Genomic DNA, 10,134 nt, shown 5'->3' on the forward strand with positions numbered 1-10,134 from the left:
CCAGGTGCATGAGTTTGCTCGGTCAGCCCCGTCCTGCCCTAGCCTTCCTGATCATCAAATGGCTTTCATGTCAGTAGCTCACGCAGTCTTCACAGCATCCCTACAACAGCTACAAGTGCCAGCAACATAGCAGAAACACGTATTATCTCATTTAATCGTCACGACAACCCCCCCCCCCGCCCCGTGAAATGGGAATTTACAAACAAGGAAGCAGAGATGCACAGAGTCTAACTTTCTTTTTAAGTTTATGTATTTATTTTGAGAAAGAGTGTGCAAGCAGGGGAGGGGCAGAGGGGGGGCGGGGGGGGGGGAGAGAGAGAGAGAGAGAGAGAGAGAGAGAGAGAGAGAGAGAGAATTCCAAGCAGGCTCCGAGCTGTCAACACAAAGCCCAATGCGGGGCTCAAACTCACAAACCGCACACAAGATCATGAGCTGAAATCAAGAGTCGGATGCTTTTTACTGACTGAGCTGCCCAGAGCCTCTCACAGAGTTTAAATGAAAGGTTGGCCCAACGTCACTCAGGAGGGAAAACGCAGTCTGTGACTGTGGCCCGGCTCCCAAGGATGTGTTCATTTCGCCAGATGTCCACAGAAGGTCACCACCAACATGGACCCTCTAAACTCATGCTTGATCACCTCAGCCAGAAAAAACCCTTTAATCCTTTGCAACTTCTGCAGAGGCTCAAGATCTTTCCTGGGAAATCTGGCTTGCTTCCTTATCACAGAAGAGGTCAGGGGCCAAAGAGACCAAACCACTCAGCTCCCGGCTTATATGTTTAAACTATAAGGTACTTTTCAGAACAGTGGCCATCAAAGCCTGGGACCCTGCTCTATGTTGACTGCAAGAAAGTGAATTTCAGTAGATGGAGGGTCATTAGAACTCTTCAAGGGCAGCCTGGAAAGGCCCTGGGCAAATTGAGGGCAAGGTGGTCCCACAGTGGGCACAGAGGACAGCATGGTACGGAAGCTAACAAATGCTCTCAGGCCCACGGTGCCTCAAGCCTGGCGTTTGTTCTGACAGCAAAAATAGTGTGCAGAGAAACCCCTTTTTCTTTTCATTCCCCTGTTTCAGAAACACACAGGTGCTCTTTCATCTAAGCAGCTGGCAGAGGAAGGGAGAGGAGAGGCAATGAGGTTGGAAGTGTCTGAGAAGAAGGGACCAAAGACTCCAAGAGAAGCAGCCAATGCTGAGGGTGGTGACAGGTGCTGCGGTGACCAGCCAGAGGGAAGGGGATGGTTACTGAATCCCACTTTCTCACTCCCCACATGAGAAAACTGACACTTCAGGAAAATTTTAAGTGCCTTACAGAGAGTCACACGCTGGTCAGTAGCAAGAATTCAGATTTTCTAACACCCAGTCCAGCTTCCCTCTCTCCCTCCCTCCTTCCCTCCCTCCCTCCCTCCCTCTCTCTCTCTCTCTCTCTCTCTCTCTCTCTCTCGCTCCAACCCTTCCATCTATCAGCTCTGCTTCTATGTGCTGTCTTCAACCTCTTTCCTACTGTATATGGTCTTCTCCCATGAAATGGTTAGTGGCTCTAACTCACACAGCTTCCAGAGTGACGTGCAAAAAGGAAGAAGACTCCCCTCTCCCAGTCCGTAGATGAGCCTTGTTTGAGCCACATCCACACTCCTTGCCCAGTCAATGTGTCTATGGTGGGAGACGAATGTAGATACTGGAATCCACCAGAATGACCAGAAGTGAAAGAGACCCATTTCCCAAAAGAAATGGCAGTGCCATTGCCAGAAAACAACAGAGACAAATGCAATAGATGTATACACACAAAGACAACCTGGCAATTCTCGCTTCATGAATTGGTTAAAAACAAACAAAAAAAACACCACACACCAGATTCAGAATTTTCTACCCAATGTTTTATGTTCTAGGTTCAAGGAATAGGAGGTAGGAAGCCAAACTTGGGCCTCCTGGCCCAATTCATAACTTCAAAACCAGATTTTTCTTTCTTTTTTTTTTTTTTAATTTTTTTTAACGTTTATTTATTTTTGAGAGAGACAGAGACAGAATGCGAGTGGGTCAGGGGCAGAGAGAGAGGGAGACACAGAAGCAGAAGCAGGCTCCAGGCTCTGAGTGGTCAGCACAGAGCCCGACACGGGGCTTGAACTCACAGACCGTGAGATCATGACCTGAGCCGAAGTCGGACACCCAACCGACTGAGCCATCCAGGCGCCCCAAAACCAGGTTTTTCTAAAGAAGGCCTGCCTTTGGAGTAATCAGTGGCTTACCAAGCCACTAAGAAAGTGATATGCTTTTCCAACTGACTCTGTGTGCCTTGCAAATACCCTTCCTCCATCAGGAGCCTTGAAAGGGAAGCGTGGTGAAGAACGTGACTCCATCCAAACAGTCCATCCAAATCCCTGACACTCCTTCAACTCCCCGCACCCCGCCAAACAACTATGACCAGTCAGCTCACTCTCTCCTGAACCTGTACTTGTAAAAGCCAAACAGAAGAGACAAAGGGAGAAGGCAGGGGAGAAGAGAATAAAGCGGGAGGTGCCGTCAACAAAGGTTGGCGCCTGCTCCCACCTGGGAGGCAGACTTCGAAAGCAGCTAAACAGAGCATGTGAGCTCTTCCCCACCACCCCCACCTCCACATTAGCTGGTTGGAAAGCTCTGCACTGGGAGAGTCTCACAGATCACAGCTGATCAAGGCACAATGATGGATAACAGTGCTAAACAACTCAGGAACAAGCATTCATTCCATCACTTACCAGCTGAATGATCATTAGCAGTCACTTAACATCTGTGATCTTCAGTTTCCTCACCTATAAAATGGGAAGAGTGATTGTTACTGATCTCACAGAGTTGTCATGAGGAGTAAGTAAGATAGCGTCTTTAAAATGCTGGGGTGCCTGGGTAGCTCAGTCGGTTGGGCGTCCGACTTCGGCTCAGGTCATGATCTCACAGTCCGTGTGTCTGAGCCCCGCATCGGGCTCTGGGCTGACAGCTCAGAGCCTGGAGCCTGCTTCTGATTCTGTGTCTCCCTCTCTCTCTGCCCCTCCCCCGCTCATGCTCTGTCTCTCTCACTCTCAAAAATGAATAAATGTTAAAAAAAAAATTTTTTTTTAATGCTTAGAATGGTGCCCGGGACATAGTAATGCTCAGAAAGTATTAGGTATGTTATTGTCATCAGCAGCCACATACATATGATATCCATAAACTATAGAAAAAGTATATTTGAAACATATACGCACCATTTTCAAGTGTGTTTTAATGGATTAACTCCAAATTCATTGAAAACTAGTAGTGACCACAGTGTACTTTATATTTTTTATATATTTTCCCAGTGAGCATTCAGACTATGGCTATTCCCATGATGTTTCCTTTTTTTTTTTTTTCAATTAAAGGACTCCACATCCTCAAAAAAGGTGGAAAAGCACCAATACACATCAGTGTTGTCTTTACCGTAACTGAGATGCTGTAGAAGTTATAACTGAAGTGTGACATTTAGTACTTGACCTCTAACATTTTCAAAGAATGATGCTCTTTCTCTATTGCCCTTTGCTACTGTTGCTTACAAAGAAATTAGGTAGAATTCATGGCATCAGCAAGCATTAAATATCCCCATCTGTCCTGCTTACCCTAGAAGTTTTGCTCACCTGGATTTTTCTCTCCTACCCATGATGGATGGGCAGGAGCCACACTGTCAGATTGACTGCCAATCCATAAATAGCTCTGCCACTTAGATGCCATGGGGATAACATTAATACCAAACACAAAGACTAAATAGAAAGCCTTTAGCAACTGAATGGCCCTTAGATTTCAGAGGTATCGATCCAGTGGAGCCTGCTAAGTTATTATGGCTACAGTTGTGCTCAGAGAAATCTGTGATCTTGAGGAAAGTTAGAAGTCGCAATCGCCCTTCACTACAAAGTACAGCAAAGGGGCTGTGGGACAGCTCGTTGCCTCCTCTGTCCTCTGCTTGTCCCAGGGCCGCATCCATTCCTCCCATTCAGAGCTAGCCACGGAAACATCATCCGTGGCTCAGTTTCCCCAGACCAACAATAGCTCAAATTTTACAACACTCCTAGCTTCTGTTTTCTTTATCTCACACAACTTCTCCAAGATGGCATGGATATTATTACACTTCTGTATAATAATGAAGAAATTAGGGTCAAGGGATTTGCCCCAGATCGAGCACTAAGCAGCTGGCAGAGCGAGGGCAAGAATGGCAGTCTGCTCCGGCCATGGAAGCCCCCAAACTGGCTCCTGAACCCTGTACCCATCCCTTTGCAATGTCTCTTAAATTCCTCCCCGACTGACGGCTCGAACTCTGCTGTCAGAGAGTTGCTGAGAGTTGCTGTCACCTAGAGTTATCTATGCCCCTTTCGTTTAATAATCCCCCCATACTCCAGGCTTGCACCAAGTTTATCACACTACTTCAGACTTGGGGGTTCGGCAAAAGGCTTGGGGTGAACACCAGGCGGTGTGGCTTGGGGCTGGCTGAAGCTCATGGGCAGAAGGTGCTGGATTTGCATGGGTCCTCCATGCTCTGGGCGTCTTGAACAGAGGCATGTGGGGGCTGGGTTGTAGATTAACACAGGACAGGGCTGTGTAATAGCAGAGGGACCCCCACACCCTGGGGTTCTCCTTTTATGGGGCAAGTATGACAGTGGCTTGAAGGTAAGGCAAAACCTGTCTGAGTTTGGGTACCAAATGCTCTCAACTTGGGTACCAGCTATTTACAGGAGTCTCTAGGAATACTGGCTGTCTGGCACCCGGAGCTTATGGAGACTGAGGAGGCTGAGTGCATGGGAGAAGGGAGACCCTGGCCCCAGTTAGCTTGTTGCCAAACTATCTGAAGAGACTCTGGGGACATTCAGCGGCCAATACTACTTGCTCTCCACGCTTGGGTTTTTGAACTGTCCACCTGTATAACAGGTTGTATAACGGAGAAAGAAGGCATGAAAGAGTTTCTAGGGCCCCAATGAGTTTCTCTCTCTCTCCTCCAATAGGTTGTGTGTCCTGGGCCATGTAATTCCTCATCGAGGCAATGTAAAGAAACCACACTGGAGTAAAACACAAAGGAGTGGTGATTCACGGTTGTCCCCTGCATGGAAGCACTCCTGAAACATGGAGATTTGACCCATGGCGCCTGGCCATGGCTGATGGATCCATCCAGAGACCCCGGAGTACATCTGTGCAATCACATTTTTCTTCCAACTGGGGATTTACCTTATGGGGTAGGGTAGTCAGAGCCCAGGCTGGGAAATTCGAGAACTGAGTCACATGATGGCAGTGACCAACCAGGGGAGGATGTTCAGGTCCTTCTAATGTGGGGTATCCAGATGCCCCAGTTTTTTCCCCTTTATGGGTCTTAATTGTTTAACATGCTTCTTTGAGCCATGGGATTCCCCATTATCCCTGCAAAAAAAATTCCCTTTTGCTTAAACCCGCCAGAATTGGTTTGTGTGGTTTGAAAACAAACAAATCTCTTAATTAGTGTTCATGGAATAACTGTCTTCAAACTCTTCTGTATTGTTCTCATATGCAAACTATTCTGCAGATAAATAAATGGTTCCTTTCATGAGTCTCTGGGACCAAACATCTTTTACAAAAAGATTAGCAGAAACCCTTGATTTTCCAAAATTTCCATTAATGTAAAAGATATGTTGGTAAAGACAGAAAAGAAAAGTTGCTTGGGGACTTCTATCATAAGCTCAAAGACTCGGCCTCCAAGGGCTTTTTCTCTCTCTTTGCATAAGAGTGGGAGCAACCCAGGGAAATAGAAGAATAGAGCTCAGGAACACAGCTCATGATTATAGATTGGGAAGAGCTGGATTTGAATCCAACATCTCCTACCTCACTTGCCCTTTGGGAGGCAGTTAGGGGCATGGGCTTGATTGCCATTTCTCAACTCCAAGGTCTTGGGCATCCTTCCTGGCAGCCTATAACACATTCTGTATTTGTGCCCACAGGCATGCACAGCGCCTGACAGCGCCACCTGGTGGAAAGGACAGGTTCTGAGTGACACTGCCCACATTTGAATTCTGGCTCTATAGGGGCACCTGGCCGGTTCTTGGCTAGATCAATCCACACAGCATACAATTCCTGATCTCAGGGTCCTAAGTTCAAGGCCACACTGGGCATAGAGCTTACTTAAAACAATAAAATAAAATAAAGGAAAAATGTCTAAAGACCTTGAACAGATACTTAAAGATACTCAATATCCCCATCTTTAAAAAGGGGGTAATAGCAACCTACCTCTCAGGGGTTTTGTGATAATTAAGTAACAGTTAACATGTAAAGCACTTAAAAAGGCCCCTACCAATAAACTAAGCACTCACAAAAACACTGGCTGCTACAGCTATTCCATTATACTCCAGCACAAATTTGCATTAGATAGTTTGCTCGAGAGAAAGAAAGATAGGAAAGGCCTTATAGGAGCAAAACCTAGAGAAATTTTTTGAAAAGTGGTTTATTTTTGTGAAGAAGCTCTTATTAGCCTCTAGAACTAATTTACAGAAGTGGTGAAACACTTAACACTTTGCCTCCTCCAGTAAATCCCGAGTAGGGTTATTAGAGGGATCCACAGAAGAAGAGTTAAACGTGATTTTCTAAAAAAAAGAAAGAAAAAGAAAAAGAAAAACTACACACCAGGCTAAGGGCCTTTTTGACACTTGAACCACCAAAAGGAAGTTAAGTGTTCTCCTTGAGGATGCGTAAGGAGAGCAAGAAGAGGGGAAAGTGGCAATTAAGGGCATAAGAGGATGTGATGAAAAGGTACTTAATTTGAAGACAGACATTTTAATTTCTCTTACTATTGTTCTATATTGTTTCCCCTTGTTTTAGCTCATAATTAAGAACTGGTAATTATATTGACAAAGAGTTATGTTTCTGGAGGAAAATGTAGAAGAGGCTTGATCAAATGGTGCATTTCTCTTCCATTCCAATAATTCACACGCTGGGTCATGCCAACTCTTTTAGGCAAGCTGCACCATTCACCTGGGGAAGGCTGATGCCTGAGATATTTTATCATTTATTTCACGTCATGCCTTATTTCACTTCATTAGTTCGTTTAATACAAACAACTCAATAAGGGAGGCCCTGCTATCCTCATTTTACAAGTAGAGATACAACAACTTGCTTCAATTTATACTAGTGGGGCAGTAATAATAAAAGCAAACATTTTTACTGCGAGCTTTCCACATGCTAAGCACTGTAGAAAGCATTTTTGCAGACATAATCTCTTTTCCCCTTTATGGGTGGGGGCTGGACGTGAACTTGACTCTGGCGTTGACTTGATGCCAGTGCTGTAGTAGAACAAGACCCGAGCCCAGGTCTTTAGTGAGGACCCTTCTCCCCCACTTCTCTGTGACTTTTAGGTCCCAGCAGGGACAATCTGCCTGGATACCCTCCGAATCCAAAACGCTGTTCTCCAAGGGTTGGCAAACAAAGCTGTTTTCAAAACAAAAGCATTTTCAGAGTGTTTTGCGAGTAGCTTATCCTTTTGCTCAGAAGAACCAATGGGGGCCCCAAGCGGAACATGGGCAGTGACTGTACAAAGTCAAGGGTGCTTCAGAAGAAGCCTGGTACTTCCACAGCCACGACTCCCATGTACAGGCCCTGTGAGGACTGCACAGTTTGCATCCCACAACCTCCCCTGTCTGGCAGCTGCAGCTGGAGAACGCGTGTAGATCTGGGTGCCAAGAAAAGAGCTGAGACCTGTCTTTCCAGTTAACAAAAATCGTCAGAGGATAAAGGTGGAAGCATGAGGTTTATGACACTTTGAGACTGAGACCATAACAATAATGATGCTAATAACGCCAGTCTAGAAGCTGAGGCTCAAGCAGAGCGTTTGGTAGTGTCTCCACCTGAGACCCGCACCCCCGTTTGTATTTTCTCGTTTTTTTTAATTTTTTTTAATGTTTATTTTATTTTTGAGACAGAGAGAGACAGAGCATGAGTGGGGAGAGGGGCAGAGAGAGACACACACAGAGTCCAAAGCAGACTCCAGGCTCTGAGCAGTCAGCACACAGCCTGACGTGGGGCTCGAACTTGTCAACCTCGAGATCATGACCTGAGCTGACGTCAGAGGCTCAACCGACTGAGCCACCCAGGCGCCCCTGTATTTTCTCTTAACCTTGTGTCCCTTATTGCCTCCATGCCTCAACTAGTTTTATGTGGCCTTCAACAAAGGAAATATGTTTTATTACTTAATGTCCAATTTAAATTGAAAATTGGGAAATCCAGGGGCGCCTGGGTGGCTCAGTCCGTTGAGCATCTGAATTTAGCTCAGGTTGTGATCTCACAGGTTTATGACTTCAAACCCCTCATCGGGCTCACTGCTGTCAGTGTGGAGACCGCTTCGGATCCTCTGTCCCCCTCGCTCTCTGCCCCTCTCCCATTCACACTCTCTCAGAAATGAATAAACACTTAAAAATACATAAAAGAAAATTGGGAAATCAGGAGGAGGAAGCAAGCATGTTTTACTGTGACGGCCGGCATAGGCGTGGGTTCCGAGCCTCGGAGAGGCACGGCAGCAGCTAGCCCGTCACCCTGCCCGCTTCATGCCTCATGCAGAGGGCTGGCTGTGTGGACGCACAAGGAGGGGCCCGGAGACTGCACTGCCCCAAGGAAGGCCTCCCCTGTTACAGACCTCATTCCTTCAAGGTCCTGAATGCTGGGCCTGTGGCAATAAATTGTCTTTCATGGGTGGGATGGAGACACCGTTTTTAAAAACTCCTCCCTTATCTGACATAAAAGTCCTGTGGCCTAAAGACCAAGGGCCGAATGTCAACTGCAGCTGAGGCTGCCTGCCAGGACGCTGACAGAGCACTCAGGACAAAGGAAACCCACCACCAAGGCTGAACAAAACTTTCCAGCTCCTCCCCCATCCCTTACACAAAAAGGAATAGGCCAATTAGTGCACCCAAAAATGTAACTGAGCAGGGAAAGCGGGACTTTCTGGACAGGGCTCGGTGTAGGTTCGAAGGACACTGGGGTTCAGGGTCAGGATTTCGCCAGAATCCTGAAAAGCAGCCACTTGCAAACAGCCTGCCCAGAAGCAGAAGCGAGGCGTCATATATTAGAGGGGGTGCTGACAGGTTAATGGCAGCGCTCTCCCCAGCTTTCCGATGTACGTACACCCACTCACTCTCGTCCCCTCCCCCCAGGGCCTCTTGCTAATGAGAACAGATTTATAAGGCTGCTTCTGGGAGAGAGCCGCTCAGCTGTCAACCTGGCTTCCCCCCAGGTTCTCAATGGGGCCTCCAGTTTCCAAGGCCAAGCGGCGGGGTTTGACTCACTTAACATGCAAGCAGCGCTGACACGGCCAGATGCTGCGCAGAATTCCCGGGACACAAAGAAGGGCAGGTCCACCCCCCCAAGGAGCTCAACAGCCAGTGGGGAGCCAGACAAGCGCACGAACGACCTTCAGACGGGCCCCTGTTGACTTGCCTGCCCCAGGCTGCCCAGACCTCCGCAGGAGGTTAAGGAGCTCCACGAAGGGGCTCCTCAAGATGGACCAAGTACACGAGCTCCACTCAGCCCGTCACTGAGCCCCACTCAGATGTGAGCAATCTCGCCAGGAAGACACTGGGAGGGCCATGTTTCACATCTGTCCCCAAAGTACAGTTTCTCAAGTTGGCACTAAAACAAAAATTACGTATCAAAAAGAGACCGGTGTAAATCGTTTCAATCAACTTGAACTAATTCAGATGGATGAGCCTCTACTGGCTCTGAAAAACAGCGAGCCTGCATGAAACGGCGAGGTCAAAGCCGACTGGTTTCTCCCTGATCCTCCTCCTATCTCAGGAAGCCAAAGAAAGAGCAGTATTGGACCACTGGACCACTTCTTACCCCGACCCCCACTTCACAAACTATATTCCCAAAGGACCCTCCCTTAGCTGGCTCCACCCCAGCCCCAGACTTCAAACCCAGTGTCAAGCACAGAACCTTCTCTGAACATAGAGGCTGTGGCTTTGCCAAGGATGGAAAGAAAGGGATGACTGATGTGCCGTGTGTGTGTGTGTGTGTGTGTGTGTGTGTGTGTGTGTGTGTGTGCGCGCGCGTGTGTGTTTCCCGGGGAGGGTTGGGGGAAGTCCCCTGGAGCCCTCCCGGGGCAGGGAGAGCGCGGTGTTCCAGGAAAGGCAGGTAATGAACGGAATTGACAGGCCA

The 10,134-nt window shown here is 47.6% G+C and overlaps 1 long non-coding RNA gene across 1 annotated transcript in view; it reads right to left on the bottom strand.

Moving 5' to 3' along the window:
- The window catches only part of LOC113604240 (uncharacterized), a 144,994-nt gene extending 142,213 nt beyond the window's left edge, over positions 1-2,781 (bottom strand). The window contains exon 1 of the long non-coding RNA XR_003426122.2: positions 2,727-2,781. This is a non-coding gene — a long non-coding RNA (uncharacterized LOC113604240). The remainder of the gene's footprint in view (positions 1-2,726) is intronic.
- Between the last annotated feature and the right edge of the window lie 7,353 nt (positions 2,782-10,134).

This window comes from Acinonyx jubatus, chromosome A2 (assembly GCF_027475565.1).
Source record: "Acinonyx jubatus isolate Ajub_Pintada_27869175 chromosome A2, VMU_Ajub_asm_v1.0, whole genome shotgun sequence".
Lineage (NCBI taxonomy): Eukaryota > Metazoa > Chordata > Mammalia > Carnivora > Felidae > Acinonyx > Acinonyx jubatus.